The sequence below is a fragment of the Schistocerca americana genome, chromosome 1 (assembly GCF_021461395.2).
Source record: "Schistocerca americana isolate TAMUIC-IGC-003095 chromosome 1, iqSchAmer2.1, whole genome shotgun sequence".
NCBI lineage: Eukaryota > Metazoa > Arthropoda > Insecta > Orthoptera > Acrididae > Schistocerca > Schistocerca americana.
Genome location: NC_060119.1, coordinates 1,006,019,149 through 1,006,034,345, shown reverse-complemented (window position 1 = coordinate 1,006,034,345; position 15,197 = coordinate 1,006,019,149).

Here is a 15,197-nt window from a genome sequence, read left to right as displayed (position 1 = left end):
GGAGCCTGTCGAGGAACGTCATTATGATGAGGACACCGGCTTTAGAGCTACTACTCATAATTATTGGACTAACAGCTTAACAAAAACGCAAATTATTTACCGAAAAAGAAAGAGGCCAGAAGTACAGATTGATATTATGTCAGTAAGTACTTAATAAATTTGTAATAAAAACCTGTCTTCAACTCAAAGGTTGGTTTTAACTCTGCAGTGCTTTATTAGGTATTGTTCCATTGACGGCAATACTACCTTGATTTCCTTCAAAGTTTGAGCTGTCTTTAACGGCACAGCTTGGCATCCACATTTAGGTCGCTGGCGAACTATTCATTTAGAGTGTAAGATCACTATGGATGGACGGAGCAAAGCAGAATTCAGACGTAGAAAACGCAAAGAAAAAAAACTTAAACAACAAGATCTTAACTTCAAAAAGTACTAGCTTAGACATCAGACAGCCTATGTAAAGACCATGGCATATTTTGGCTTTGAAATCTGAACTCTGGCTACTCAGCAAAGGAAGAAACTAAATTATTTCGAGACGCGGTGTTACAGACGTATGCTCAAAACAAACTGGGTTGATGCCGTTAGACACGAAGAGGTTCCTAAAAGAGTTGGTGAGAAAATAAACCCATGGTGGTAAGTTGGTATAAAAAGAGTGTAGCATGAGGGACTTCCGAACACAGCAAGACAGTGATATGTTAATGGAAAGTGATCTGAAGGAAGAGCACTACTAGAGCACCTAGACACAAACTAAAAGAGGTGGGAGATGTAGGACCTACGGAGAAATGATTAGGATATCGGCAGAACCTGAAGAGTGGAAATGTGCTGCCAAGTTAACTTCCACCAAGCAACCTTCGGATTGATCAGTTTATAAGAATATAAATTTTCAACCATTCCATTTCGTATGAGCACCTACTCCACATATCCACAATAACTTTATATATGTTCTACTCGTAATCTGTACCTACATAATAATCCACAAGCCACCTACCAGTGTGTAGCGGGCAGGGGCGCCGACATATAAAAAATATCGTTGGGGGGGGGGGGGGGGGGGGGGGGGGGGCATACTGTGGGTCTTTCCCAGGGAAATTTTCTAAGTTTTAGATGAAAGACAGTGAGTTTTGAAATTTTTTTAAGCATTTTAGTGTCATCTGGTGGGGGATACTACTGATACCAATAACTGATTCCGCTTACCCTATTTCACTCGCGTATGGAGCTTTGGAAGAATGATTGTCGATAAGCCTTTGTATTAACTCTAATTTCTCGTCGTGATCACTACACGAGATGTATGAGGGATGCCAGGATGACCAAGGTGGTTAAGGCAAACTATAGTGTTAAGGGTGAGATCCGGATTCGAGTCTTGTTCCGACACTGTTTTCACTTGTTGCCATCAATTCATTTCGATCTCCAAATGCGGCTATAGACATTGCAAATCTTTGAGAAGGTAATATGCTGTCCGACGCATTCCGGAAAGAGCTCTCCCACAATTTCAATTGTAAACGTCTCCGTGATGCACAACCTTCGTCACTTGAGTTTGTGTAACGCTCTCACACCGATTAAACGATTCTATGATGACAAACATCTCTCATCGTTGGATCTTCTTCTTCTTCTTCTTCTTCTCTCCCCCCCCCCCCCCTCTCTCTCTCTCTCTCTCTTTCTCTGTATGTCCCTCTCTCTCCCCTATTAATCTTACGTGGTAAGAATTCCATGTTGATGAACAATACGCAACAATCAGTCGAGCAAGTACCATGTAGGTCACATTCTTCCTGGCCAAATTTGCTTAAGAATCTTCCTACCAATCTCAGTTTGGCATCTGCTTTTCCTACTATTTGTTTCGTGTGGTTATTCTACTTAATGTCACTTTGGATAATTAATCGTAGATTTTTATCTTACATACTGTTTCCAGCAGACTCTCATCAGTAGTGTAGTTGTTCAGCAGTGGATTTCTTGTCCTATGTACGCGCAATACATTTGTTTCTGTTGAGGATCAACTGCCACAGCCTGCACCATTTTTCAGCTCTCTGCTGGTCTTTCCGCAAATCCACACTTTCTCCTGGTGTTGCTACTTTCTTATAGAAAATCGCAGTATCCGAGAGTAGTTTTAAAGAGGTTCCGACGGTTTCTACTAGATGATTTATATACCTTGTAAATAGTAACAGAGCTATCACACTTCCTCGGGGAACTCCAGATATTACACTTACATCTGTCGATTTTCTTCCTTTAAGATCTACGTGTTGAGTTCTATCTGCAAGGAAGTCTTGAATTCAGTCGCAAATCTGGTCCGACACTATATAAGGTCATATGTTATTCACTAACCGCAGTGGGGGACAATATCAAACGCTTCCCTAAAGTCAGGAAACACGGCATTCTCAACAACAATACGTACTTCATGGAAAAACAGAGCGAGTTGAGTTTCGCAAGATTTTTGTTTGCCAAATCCATATTGATTTCTATATAGGAGATTTACGTTCGTCAAGAACATCACAATTCTTCAACATAAATCCTGTCCCACAATTCTACAACAGATTGACGTCAACAATATAGGCCTATGATCATGTGCACATGTAGTAAGGCCCATCTTGAAAACGGGAATGTACGCCCTTTATCTCGCCCTACAATTTTCATCATCTGCGGCTCCCTCTAGTACCAGGGAAGTTGGAACCGGATGTTCTAAACACCTTTCCCTTTTTATAATAATGTTTCCCCTATGTTTCTTTCTCATTCGATTCTGCGTCTGCATTTCCTATCTTACAAGCCAACTTATTATTCAGCAACGTTGTCTAACCTAACACTTTAAATACGTCGACTTTTTCTTTTCCGATTCGGACAGATATTCTCAGGTAATTCATTCACCAGCTAACACTTACGCATGACTGCTTTGTGGAGAATTATTCTATACCATGTGCTAGACTGGTTCTTATATCTTCGTTTCTTCGCTCGCCATGTGTTCTGTTGCTCCCAAGGTAGCACTGCCCCCAGTTTATAATGTTAAATTTTTCGCTAATCTCGTTTGTATGCTCACAAATATTTTCGTCTTTTTTGGTTTACTCTCAATCCACATTCTGTGCTCCGTCAACTGCTCAATTAATTTGAAAGATCCTGTGATTCTTGATCATCTTTACAGATTATAGTAATGTTATCAACGAGTTATATCATTGTTAATCCTTTCACCAAGAATTATAACTCCGCTTCAGACAGTTCCTTTCATTTCCATCGGTATCTCACACTCCTGCGACACTTCGTTAGGCAGAATCAACGACATTACTGTTCATTGTCCAGGAAGGTGATTAGTTTCCAAGTACGTGGTACAAAATCGGTTTTTCATTGATCAGTCCAAATGAAGGGCTTGTCAGATTCATCATACTCTCATTTAGCTGAATGTTTTCAGCATTTTTCACTACAAACACAACTTCTTGTTTTTCAGTTATTTCCTTTGCGGTAGCCCAGTGTGTCACGAGTTTCATGTACGTACAACCACATTCTCTCAATGATTATGTTTTAAGTCGAAGTAATTATCAATAGAATTGAAGTGTATGGCAGTGACTCATATTCCCGTGCAATATTTAAGGGTGCTATTACTATAGTGGGGCTATATGCAGTCTGCAAACTGCGTTTCACTACAACATGCACCCTTATACTAGTCAAAACGAGCGACTATTGGAACCCCTTATACACATTCTAAGAACTGTTACCAGGAGAACGCTTTTGGCACTCTTTGCTTGCCTTAGAGGTTAGAAGGTAAATGATGGAGTGGAGATTCGGAGAGTGATGGCCACGTACCATATTATAAACAGCGTGATTATTTTGTATCCAAATGTTTCAAGTTTCTAGATAGAAAAGTGTTAGATTATCAGACTGACCCACATACGTTCATTGCAGACAACTCGCCTAAAATGAGGTACCTACACGTTTTCCAAATCAGATTATGTAACTGCAAGAAGTTACTGTAGCCATAAAATTCACTGTAATTTTCATTTATGCCCTCCTTTCATTCCGTTGCGCAAAGCAAACGGTAAGTACACTGTTCCGTTTTTAAAATTATATGTGGCAGAACGCATTATACTTTCTTTGTTCCGAACTTTATATAAAAAAGAGTATTTATTTAGGGAGTGTACCTGAATACATACTTTCTTGATCTCAAAATAAGAGGAAAGAGTGTAGTTCGCTTAGGAAGCCTAGAGGGACGCGTTGATGACTATTCCATCGATCCCAATCGTGCAAGTAATATCGGGAAAGGCTTCCTTCCGCAAGTGTCAGAGCTTATATTCGTGTTAGGAGAATTTTCTTAAAGACAGAATGAAGACAGCCTCTATTTAATTCATAGTCTTAAAGCGTAGCTATAACTGTTGCGCATAACAGACGATCAGATGCTTAGAGCTTACGAGATGTCCTAAGGAATGTGGAAAGGATGTGGTCACGGATTATTGAGGTAGTCTGAGTAGTTGGTATTAAAGAACAATAAATATTTATTTTTAGTATTGTAATTACAGCCTTCATTTGAACACTAATGGATTATACACAAACAAAAGGTCTCGAGCGGAAATACGTATTATGAAATTGTAGTTAACATGTCTAACTGAATAAACAGGTGTCCACAAAACATTCATGAATAACAATCATATGTAAGGCAAGCATCTTAGGATTGAGAAAATTATTTATTAACAATGAATTACCTCAAGTAATCCACATTACGTTACAGAATTAAAATAACAAAGGGCTGTTGACTTAATGATTTGCCTCTGCAGAAAACTGCAATAATACAAAGAGAGAAAGTCGCTGAAGTAAGTAGTCAAAGAAATTCTAAAACGATGTATCACCTATTTCAAACTTTATCACTATGTATACGCACGGATTTTTTAAAATTATGTCTTGCTGGTCTAAATTTATCACTGATTTTATACCCATTCGTTTGCAAATTGAGTATGTCATTTTTTGTCTCAGAGAGAGAAAAAGAGAAGAGGCAGAGGGAGAGGGGGAAAGGAAAGGAGGGAGACCATTATTTCCAGGTAATAAGAAAGTATTTCTGTTAAATAAATTAAATTTTCAGTAACGTCTGTTGCTGTATGTTTCTCAGAAATTATTATCATCCTAGTGTAACGAGAAAGAAGAGAATTCAAGTTGATATGTATTAAATGAGGGCTCATTTAAACATACCAAAACCAGCAGCGTCGCCAGTAGCAAAATTTGTGGACCGTGAGATCCGTCGCTTATCGCTGGACATTCTGTCATTCATCTCTTTACGTGATGAGTGCCGCGTTGTCTTTTGCTGTACGCTTTATAGTCTAGCGAATTCCTCTACAATAATTATTACTTTTAAAGTTTCCATGACTATTCTGTTTTACAATATCGTCATTGGTAATGATCCTGGCAAGGTTTAACTCCCATGAAGTCTCAAGGACGAATGACCGAAATTGTGAGTTTATTATGGAAGGAAGGAAGCACATCTCCGATGGTGACGCACTGACCTCACACGGAATAGGCTCACTGGGATGTGAAACACATTTAGTCACCTACTGTGTACGTCGGAAGAAAAACTGTTTAGTTTGTAGAAAGGAGTCAGAAACTCTTGCTCATTGCTCATTACGATTATTAATTCCGAACTAGCAAAAGTGAGACTAAAATAGCGGTAACTCCACTTTAAAAAAAATGGATGCTAAGTAGAACGTTATTGCTAAACTAAACTGGAATTTATACAGATATTCGTCATTTTCCGTTCAGAACTTGGTTTCGAGAATAATAAATTGTACTGTTTTGCTAGTGGCAGTTCTCGAGGAGCACATTTGGTAATCGTGCAAAAAGGGCGACAAAGGGTGTTTAAAGACGTACACCAAGGAAGAATATCTCTGCACGTATATGGAACACAGGAGGAAACGTCTTTAGCTTTCGTGCAGTTAATATCACGCTGTACTCCTGAATATTGACAAGCCTGATAATTGATCACTTTCTTCTTGAGGAGGACAGCGAGTTCCACAATGTGAGAGAGATGAATACAAGATTCTCAGTTGTAGTTGTAATAGCCTTTTATTGAGAAACATTAAAACGTCCGAGACCATTATTAATTTATATAAGGTTCTCAACAGCAGACTGGAAGTACCAAATGAAGACAAGACGAGCAGCATCTAGTACATAATTATTAAAATCGTCGATACAATTTTTGCACAGCATGCATAATGAAAAGCTTCAAATTAATAAACTAGCCGCGAAAAACTATTTGTAACATAAGATAAATGATAATTACAGTATGAAAAGTAAACTAGTTTGTTCAGACGAACATCAAATACGATCGAAGTCATTTACCACATGACAACCAGTCACCAACGGCTGCCGGCCACTGTGGCGGAACGGTTCTAGGCGCTTCGGTCTGGAACCGCACGACCGCTACGGTCGCAGGTTAGAATCCTGCCTCGGGCACGGATGTGTGTGATGTCCTTAGGTTAGTTAGGTTTAAGGAGTTCTGAGATCTAGGGGACTGATGACCTCAGATGTTAAGTCCCATAGTGCTCAGAGCCATTTGAACCAACGGCTCTTGGAAGGGTCGAAGACGGTGGGCGCAACCTCCTTTGGAATTGTGTTAACCCTTGGATGCGCAACAAGGATCTGTCAGATACAGTAACCTTTCACATTCTCAGGGAAGTATCTTGAAATTTATTTATTTTATTTGATGTCCGGTGTGTCCTTGGAAATACAATTTACTTCCACGAGAAAGTACATTATTTTCTGCAAGTCAAGTTAATTATTTAATCAATTTTGTAAACCTTCGCGTATAATGCATGATAAGGGTCTTCTGCAACACTTTTCGAGCCGGCCGATTTCCTATATGTTATTTATCTCTTACCTGAACGGCGTGTTATGTATCTGGCGATTTGGGAATGTCTGCAGTGTGCAGGATGTAAAGGAGGGATGAGAGGACAGAGCCTTGAGGCACACCTGTAGCAGGGTGAAGCCACATTTGATATTGAGAGTTGGTAGGTGGGTTCCGACATGCTGATGGATTCGTTGGGTATGAATGTTTTGAATGATTTTGCTGAAAACTGATGTGGGGCTGATAAATCGATATGATGTCTGTGAGGGTGGTTTATCAGCTTCGAGGAAGAGAAGGACTTTGGATGTTTTCCTACTCTCTTGGTAATAACCTGTGCACAGGACGGTATTGCAAAGGATGAAAAGGGTTTCGCAATAGGCTCTGGGACATTTATTAAGGTGGTGGTATCGTGACTGGCCGCAGTGTTTAGCTTTTTAGCTAGTGTTTGTGCAATGTCGTCAGTTGTTATTGGCGTGTTTAGTCCTGTTTGTGGAGTGCTGTGTAAGTACTGGCGGTTTGGCGCGAGAGGTGGGATTGTTGTATTAGTATAGTCATACATATAAGGGTCCATCATGTAATCAAAACCGAGCGAGGTGGCGCAGTGGTTAGACACTGGACTCGCATTCGGGAGGACGACGGTTCAATCCCGCGTCCGGCCATCCTGATTTAGGTTTTCCGTGATTTCCCTAAATCACTCCAGGCAAATGCCGGGATGGTTCCTCTGAAAGGGCACGGCCGACTTCCTTCCCCATCCTTACCTAATCCGATGAGACCGATGACCACGCTGTCTGGTCTCCTTCCCCAAACCAACCAACCAACCAACCATGTAATCAAAGTTGGGATCATGTGGGATGGTGAATGTTTTTTTGCAGGTAAAGCGCCAGGTGATTGGCTTTGTGGCTTTGGTGAGGTCTGTTGTGGCAGCCTGTTGTTGTGTAGGATGAGATAGGTAGGATTGGGTTATTTCTGGAGACTATTTGGGATGCTTCCCAATGCTTTGCACACTTAATAGGTGTTCTGTTTAGTTTAATACACGTCATGAGCCAGTCCCGACGTCCTTTGGCTTGTAAGTAACTCTAACATGTTACTGGAGTTGTCGGTGGTGAGTGAGCATGTCTCGGTCACGAGTACGAAGGAATTCTCAGTATGTACAATAAGTTTCTTGGAGCAGGGAAAGAGCTCATCGAGGAAGAGTAAGACGGTCGTAGCAGAGAGTTCCGAACAGGATGTAGTTGGAAATGGTCTCCGGGACGATGTGTTTTAGGAAGTCAGTCCCGCTGTTTATGTCGTCAGGATTTTGAATATTGGAATCATGACTTTCGATTAAGGTTTGAAATTGTTCACCGTATGCATTCCTGTCTTCATGGGAATAATCTTGGATATGTTAGGGTGGATAACTAAGACTCGTGTGGATTGGGCTGGGTACACGGTATGAGATCTGGAGAAGAACAAGTAGCTGATTCCTCCCAGTTGGATCAAGGACTTCCACTGTGCTGCGCCTCAATAGAATGGGGGAAACAATAACGGCATGGATACGGAGATGGATATCGCGCCCATTGTGGATGTTAATAAACTGATGCCACCGCCGAAGGTTAAGACCGGCTGAGATTTGTGGTAAAGGTTCGGTCTACATTGGTCAGGAAATTGTAATGAATGGGATCGTTAGGGCAGATATAGATAGTGGCAAAGATTAACGTGAATTTAGGGAGAAAGATGGTGCTCAGCTGGATCATCGTTGGGAAATAGAGGAGATATTTTGGAGATGCGTGGAGGCCAATTCGCCACAGGTAATAGGATGGGGATTACCAGTGCGATATAAGATGTAAGGAGACATGCAGATGGAACGGTGGGGTTGGAGAAAGGCTTCATTGAGGAGGAAGGCTTGCATTTCATGTGGTTGGAGGGTTTGGATAAAAGGATGTTTATTAGAGTAGAGGGAATAGATTTTTTTAGATAATGTTGTATGTGGTGCCATTTTCAGTAAAACAAGGAGTTTGAGGGGTAGGTTAGACTATTGTTTCGAGACGATCGAAAATGAAATGGGCTTGATTTCAGAGTGAGGTGTTGAGATGGAAGATGGTGCAATTGGCGAGAGTTATTCTTTATAGGATGTGGCATCTTTCAAAAGGATGTATGTATTGCAGGTTAATGTTATGAAACGAATTATATCTTAAACGATGGGTGGAGGACGGAGGGAGTTGTTTGTGTGTCTATAGGGACGGTGAGTTGAGGCTTTCGGGGAGAGGCCTTGGATTAACATTAGTAGGAGTAAGTGGAATGAGACTGGTCTCAGATGTTGCAGGTAGATGGGAAGCTTAGGTTTTAATATTGTTTGTGAAAATAGTTTTGCTTGCGTTGAGAAAATTCCTGCAGTGTTCTGTCGGATAGTCATCGTATTGGAGGCATCGCTGACATTTATATGCATGTATATTTGATCGAGATGCTTCTACAGGATACTTCCTACGGTAAATCAAGAACCCGCGGTTTACAAGTGTGACAATGGTGTCCAGTGAATCTGAGAACACTGTGAGCAAAAAAGCGAGAGCCATTATGACTTTGAATGTGGAGTGCCTTGTGCTTATTCATTCCCAGTTGCGAGTTTAATTCACATTCAATCCCTTCGTTAGTGTACTCGTTTATGAGCTTTCTGATCACTGCTGTGAATGTGCGGAGTCAGCGTGGAGTTTAGGGTTGTTAAGGAGGAGGGTTTGTAAGACTTGCAGTGGTAGCATTTCCACAAAAAGAGGGAATATTTCGGAGTAGGGATGAATGGGAATGAGTGTCGCTGATTTTAATCATGATGGAATTTCTCCTAGAAATGAGTTGTTGGATATGCCTTGCTGGTATGTAGCGCTGAATGTGAATTAGCAGTATATTTGGATTGAGAAATTTGGGCTCATGCCTCTTGAACAAGAACGAAGAGCAATGTACTAAATGTTGCTCCTCTGTGATGATTTAGACTTGCATGTCGTTAGTAACTGGGGGAGTTAACTGGGTCTCTTTACTTTCACGGTGACGATCACTGGTACTCGGCCTTCGGTTAGTTTGGAGATATAATTTATAGCTGGGTGTGGAAGGGAGGTTGCGGGATGAGTGGGGTGGGGTGGGGGGAGATGGAGGGAATGCACACCTGCTGAAATCGGAGAGCGCGTTGTAGCTTGTGTTGTGGCTGGCGGCTTTGGGGTTGCTTCTGATGATGGTGTGGCGGCTGCTGTTGCTGACGTGCCGCCAAGCTAGCGATGATGAGGCTGGTGATGGGAGAGCTGGCGGTGATGGTGCTATGGTCTGGGCGGTCAGCGGCGCCGTTGGTGTACTGAAGTGTTGCTAACAGTTCCTGTGGACTTCGACAGGTAGTTGTTGCCCACGCTGTTGTCCAGGTAGCAGTCGGTGTTGTGTAGACTGCCGCTGTATCTGATGTGTCAGCAGTTCCAGGCGATGTCCTCATTATGAAGCAATGATCGTCGTACAGCAGTCCGGCGATGGAGGTAGCGTCCTTCCGTGACAGAAGAAGCTGACCTTTCGGCGACGATTGTGTAAACACTGCTGGCGGTGGGTGACGCGTTGGCGATGACAGCCCGATGCGATAACACAGCTGTTTTGACTAACACATCCTGAATCTAGAAGAGTAGATTCTAGCGAGTCAGTCACTGCGAGTTAAGGGACTACAACCATCACAATGCCCTCGGGTACGCTGCTCGTGCATGTATATAGTCGTTCTTCTCTCTCTAGTCTGCCTTCTGCTGACACCTTGTCTCTGCCAAAGATGTAACCAAGGCGAGAGCAGAAGCGATAGCATGCGGCGCGCCAGAAATTTAGGCGCGCATGGCAACATCTATTTAAATAGCTGGAGATACTAATTTAACCATGCAAATCAAGAAGAACATCAGGACATATCTCACAAACAGTAGCCTTCATGTTATTGGAATGAGAGTCAGACTAAACGTGGATTGAGTAAGCAAACAAGAAACACAGAACAGCGTTTTCCGCATGGAAATTAAATTGAGCAGAAAATTGCTTTATGTGACTAAAGAGACACCCAAAGTAAAAATACTGAAAATGCCATTCAGTATATAACTCTTTCATTAATCCTAAGACGTTGAGGATTATTTATATTACAGAGTAGGAAATAGTGAAACCCGCCTTAGTTTGACAACTTTTGCTGTAAACTCCTAATCGCACGATCCATTTTGCACATGGGCCATGGGGACACCTTCAGGGATTCAATAGAATGTTGGAAGAATCGTCAAAGTGCTAACGCCTGAGGATAATGTGTGTGGTTGTGCCTGTTTGTGTTTGCTCGAGTGTGTGTATGTGTGTGTGTGTGTGTGTGTGTGTGTGTCTGTTTGTGTGTGTTTGTCTACTGTGGACAGCGACTAGTGACATGCAAATGACGAATTGCATTAAATATAGCACTACTGTATGCATTAATTAGATAATTACTTAGAAATTCTTTCTTTTTATATTTAGTATGACATGTCTGCTACCATTTTGCAATGATTCATGGAAGAATAAAGAAGCAAATAATTAACTACCAGGACTTTCACTTCCACTCAGTGCTATGCTCCACACATACTCTACTTATACAGCTGCATATTTACCTACTTGTTTGTTAATAAAATGGTGAACAGATCACACAGATCCTGTTGCAGGTAGCCTCTCTAATGGTAAGTTTATTGTTTATTCTTTATGAAGTAATCGCCGTAAGAGTGTAATGTTGATGCATTAATTTTTTCTGAGGGCGGTGCTGATATTCAAGACAATAAAAGCGGGTTAAAAGCTGTGAGCTATCTGGGGAAGTTAACCTTGCATTACTGAGCAACTGTTGCACCAGGTATCCAGTCCAGCTTACCAAATTCCCAACCAGACTAACATTAGTTATAATCTTTTAGTAGTCATCTTACGATAACTGGTGATATATATATATATATATATATATATATATATATATATATATATATATATATATAAAGACAATTTAAATAAAAAGAAATAAATCAGATTATACTTGGAGATTTATTTTAACATTGATCATTGTTCTGTTAAAATTTCAGCATATTAAACTTGATTCATAACTAAACTGGTGCCTCATTTAGGATTGTGAAAATGTGAGTTTGTAATCTTACAGAAAACATCAAATATGGAGCCAAGATTGGGAAACTTGCATACAACACTGCAATCATAAAATAACACACGAAGAACGTTGAAACATATGCAAGAGGAAATTAACCACAACCAACCGATTCAATTTTTACCCAAAGAAGTTACGTTCATTGCGCAATCCTGTCCGTCATGAAATCACCACACACTGGTATACTAAATTCATACTAACTCTTTGTGAAATCTTCCCGAAAAGAATAGCTGAGGGCTACTTTGATGATTACTCCACATGCTTCACGTGGTCAACTTGGTTTACACAAGGAGTGTAGCTCCACAATAATTTTGATAATTAAAATAAATTACATCGAAACACAAATTACAACAAAAAAATCCTCAAACTGGGTACTATCGTCTTACTATTAACCTGATGGGTCAAACAATGGTATAAGGACGTGGTACTGGTCTCACAAAGTACACCCCACGTGGGTTGAACATAAAGAAAAGTTGCTATATTGAAAAATATTGTGCAGAAGAGACGTTATAATCTCACGCACATTTAAGATTGATGATCTTAGTTAGAGTTACGGATCATCCACACGTGGTTCCACTTTACTCGCAAAGTAGTGACAAAGCAACTACTGGAAGATATACTGAACTTCACTCTCTAATTACACTGCGTTGCAATTTAAGATAACATTAGATATTTTAGATCTAAACCTGAAATAAAGGTGATTAAATATTCAGTTAGGCTGAACTTAAGAAATCCATTGTCCTACAGACTTAGCAGAGACACGCTTAGCCGGACATCTTACCACTTCACACGTTCGCCGCGGACAGACTGCCTGGGCCCCTACTGAGGGTGCTTAATAGATACAAACTGCAAGTGAACAGAGAGGCAGCTTTCCATACCAACATGACAAGGGATGGACAGGACCATATTAAGAATAGAAACCTCGTTGCTTTTATGAAGTGTAGCTACCTGTTCCGACGTTGGGCCTACTGTTCTCTAGCAGACAGGGTTGTCTGCTACCATCAAGCATGCAACTAGTAATACATTTGCTCATTCATCCTTTCACACAGAAGGGAAGGGGGCTGACAGTATCTTATCATATACAGTTTATAAAAGAAAGCAGATGTAGGTTGCGTATGAGACTGTGTTTTAAAGTGTAGTAGTGTGACAGATCGTTCTTGAGTATGTGTAAAAGTAACACGTTCCACTGCTCAGTGTCCTCCCAGATAGTCAGAAACACCACAGTAAATTTAGAAGTGGAATGTGTGCCGTGAATGACAACAGTTTTATGAAATTAACATGAAAGGAATCCAACAGAGACCTTTCAACAGTTAATATATTTTTCCCAGTGTGAGGTAGGACTATCAACGCCTCCAATGAAGAATGTTTGCTGTTGCCTAAGGAATAATGATTGAACCCAGATATGCAAATCGACGTCTGCGAATATATTTCCTCAAGGCTTCAAAAATACGGAAATCCCCTGTGGAGAGTTTGGGACCGTACGGAAGATGTGTATGAGCCTTCCTGCGAAACTTATGCAGCGTAGTCGAAACAACGATGGCTGAATATGGGGCCGCTTCAGCCGAAGAGGTGTAGGCGTGAATAAAATCGTAGTTCCACAGGCAACTGTAAATACGTTTCCTTGAAGGTACTGATCGTCTTGCCTCAGAGTGGGATAAATGTGTAAACAGATACGGCAATTGCTTTTGAAATAATAAACAGTTTACTTACTTTTGTCCCACATGCCTCGTTTTCATTTGACTGCCACTTATCATTACTGACAGTATTTAAATGACTAAAACTCTGTTATAATGTACTCATTAAGATATGTGAACTTAACGTAAGAGTTTTAACACAGTAATACAGGTATTAAAGGTACAAACAGTATATATGTTTTTTGAGACAGCGTAACTCATGGCGCGCAAATTACACAGACTATATTGAGCCAGTATTTGAGAAAGACAGCCTTCATTGACTTCCAACGAACTTTTTATGTAATTTCAAACCTTCTAGAAACTTTTTCTAACTGACAACCCTCAAAAAATTAAATAACGTTTATCGCTTATTACATTTTTGCTGCTCATGCTGTAAAACTGCAGAATGTATATCGTTATAAGCATTAAGATGTGTGAAAAAATAATTTCTCTTAAAACGAAAGTGTTCTATACATGGGAGCTCGATTCTTTAAAGAATGGCATGTGGTGACTATTATTGGTATCTGCTATTACTTGCGCCCTGTTTCTGAAGACAACTTTCTTCACCTGTGCAAGTCTTGTTTAGAAACTTCACATTGTAACGTCTTTGGACTGGGGAGATAAGGGTATATGCTTACTGTAACTAAAGAACATTCCAATCACTGTTAGATATTCCACACAGTACAAGAAATTATGTCACATGCTAATTACTGCTTCCAGCCTCGAGAGCTCATTCTCAGTTGGTTGTGCAGGTTTTATGTTATATCTTTTACATTCTGTTTCTGGCTATGGAATGAGGGTTGATTTCATACTGCTGTTGAAATTTTATGTAGTGGTATCATAAAGTACATAAATATCCAATGAAATGTGCTATCACACGTGTAATTAACAAACAAATTACTGTGGATGCCATTCGCGAGGAAAATTTTTCTTTTTTCCTTAGGAGCTCCTGGCATTCAATTCGTAATCAAGCAGCTGTAATATAGCTGAAGAGATAAACTGTTCCTAAAATTTTTCTTGTTGACTTTTCAAACGTTCAAGCTGCAAATCATGTAAGAACTGAGAATAATCAAATATGTTTAGTGTTCTTCCGTTAGCACGTCGCTACTGGGATTCGGGGAGTTGCATCAGGCTCGTATCGGGGCAGGTGTGTCTGCCAGCCTGGACGTGGTTTTCAGGCGGTTTTTCACAATCGACTGGGTGAATACTGGGCTGCGTCCCACGTCCCACCCTGTTACACGATTCGCAAACGTTTCTAAAACTTTCTACAACTTTCACATGCATAAAACTAGACCCAAGTCGGTGGGGTCCCCATAGGATGGGCGGACGTGGCGACGATGTGACGGGGCATGGTGGATAGGTAAGAAGTGCATCCAACTTCAGCCACCCTCTAACATTACTATAGCCAAATCCAGAGTAACATAGCGACTCCATGAACATAATAAATTTTATGGAACGTTCTTCCAGGAAACAGCGATCTAATATTTAAAGTTTATTTAGCAATCGCAGTCATGTTCACATATAAGATGATACTTTTTATTTGTGAATGACCGGTTTCGACTTAATACAAAGATCATCATCAGATCTATATACCTTGCTG